Raw genomic sequence first — 2,454 nt, 5'->3', positions numbered from 1 at the left:
AAAGTACATTAAATCAAGCCGCTTCGTAATTCTAGAAATTGGCATGACACTAGCTGTTTTATGTGTACTTAGGTATCGTGGTTGGCATGCTACTGTACCTAGACTTGACTAAGTCTCTCTCCACCTCGTCATTCCCCGGATTATCAATCTTCGGTGCAGAGAGACTGGTTTCAGACTGTCCACTGATGTCACTAAATGCACTAAGTGCTCGCCCTTATTGTACCTCGTTACTAATCTGGATCAGACGCTGAGTTTATCAGACGTATATTGTTCCAATAAACGGCTCCCGGAAACCGATAATTTATGCAAGATGTAAACCAATCAAACAACGATCCCGTATGTTGTCAAAGACAAGCATCCATTACACTTCAACACATGAACTGCGCCTTACCCATTTCTTGTCTAGACCCATTTGCATCAAATTCAGAAGCTCTTGAAGCCAAACGCATAGCGCAAACGACCTGTAAAATGCCCAGATCGTCTGACAAAAGACAAAACTCCTATTCAAAAGTCATGCTAACTCCTAGATCAATGCGAACCTACGCACAGAAAGTGATAGGAACACTCTCCTGACGATTTGTGAAGTGTTTGTGCTTTTGCAACCACAACAGGGCGGTTACCAGGCATGTGGAAATGTGCCCAAGGCAGCTGGCACACAGTGGGTACTAATGGCAGCATTTAGTGACATCAGTGGGCAGTCTGAAACCAGTCTCTCTGGGCCAAGGATTGACAATCCGGAGAATGACAAGGGCGGGGAGAGACTGGGTGGAGTCTATACTGTACCAATGTATTGCGTATCTAGCCTCACCCAAGATGAAGTGTGGATTACAGTCCCGCATACGCTGTCATTACCATGTCTGGTATGGTACCGCCTTTCTGGGCGGGAGTAGGTATGTAATCAAATTATAGTGGTGATGATCGCGCATCCGGACTGCAATCCACACCGAGTATGGAGATTGCCAAATTTCATAGTGTCGCAAAATTTCCTTTGTTGTAATCATGGAAAGGCAACTATTTCCAGTTCTTGCCTGTGGAAGTCATTTGTGGAATTTTGAACGAAGTATAGTAGAGACGTCTATTAACATAGCGTATCAAAAAGGTATTCGTCGTGGGCTTGGTATGAGACAAAGAGACTCTATAGTGAAAAGAATTCCAGAATTTGTTGAGGCATCTCTTAAGATGAAAATACTACAGACTAAATTTCTTAAACGGGCCATAGATTCAAGAAATGAACTTGTGAGAGGACTGGCTTTGCTATTAGTTAGACATAGTTATCCTGGACACGGATTGGATATGGTATTAAGTGATTTTGTGTGTTAGTTATGTCATTTGTCTACATGTGTGTGTGTGTGTGTGTGTGTGTGTGTGTGTGTGTGTGTGTGTGTGTGTGTGTGTGTGTGTGTGTGTGTGTGTGTGTGTGTGTGTTTTATGTTGCCCCTATGAGGGAACTACATCAGATTTGGTGTGATAAAAATAAATTATTATATTATTATTATTATTATTATTATTATTATAAAAGTAAATTCGTCATCTCTAATATTGTGCTACTACTTCACCAACAGTGTTCAAATTTGCCAACGCCTTACCTGGATGTGCTGATCTAGTTGGTTCCCCATTGGGGTCTGTCTTCTATAAACAATTATATAAATGCAATATAATGCTTTAGTAGATGCTAAATTACCTGTAAAGTGTACGTTCGAGCACCATTTGCATCCACATAATACATCAAGTGCATTCTAGGCTACCGATCGTCTAACGTACGCTAGATCAGAAGTGTAAGATGCACCTCGTGATGCTGCCACGCTAGTAGTGATGACTCCCGGATGTGAAGGACTGTAAGTAGGTAAATAGCTGTTAGTGTAACCTCAGTCTAGTAAACGTAATTTGGTCATACATATCCTGGAAATTTGAAGCTGTCCTGTATCCTCGGAAATTTGTGTTATATGTTAAACTAATTAACTTTAAGAGAATTCTGTCAGGGGCTGCTAATTCTGTGATCATTCACAAACAATTTGCCTGATTCCAGAAACTTACTAACGGGGGGTTACCATTAGTAATATTAATATTTAGTCTGCCCTGCGAAGAAAGGGACAGTGAGTGTATGTAAACTGTAACTAAAATTATCTAAACGATTATGTAACTTCCATGGTAATTCCTCTTAGGTTAATTAAATGCATCCGGGGGAAGCTGGGCAATATAGTTAGTAAATACATACCGGTATGTCTTCTAAACTGGTGCCTAATTCAATACACCTGTCCGAATGTGGAGTCACGCGGTGACTGTGTGACGTCATAAAGTTGATGACGTCATAAAATTGATGACGTCATACCAGCGTTTAGCCGTTTGTGCCCCCTTCAACCAAACTTTGGATCTGTCACTGACGTGTGAAACCACATGGACCTATACACACGTGACAGGACTGAGTTGGTGTACACGTGACTTTGGCAAAGTACC

This window comes from Corticium candelabrum, chromosome 2 (genome assembly GCF_963422355.1).
Source record: "Corticium candelabrum chromosome 2, ooCorCand1.1, whole genome shotgun sequence".
Taxonomy (NCBI): Eukaryota; Metazoa; Porifera; class Homoscleromorpha; order Homosclerophorida; family Plakinidae; genus Corticium; species Corticium candelabrum.
The sequence above is the reverse complement of the archived record's forward strand: the minus strand, read 5'-3'. Positions refer to the sequence as shown.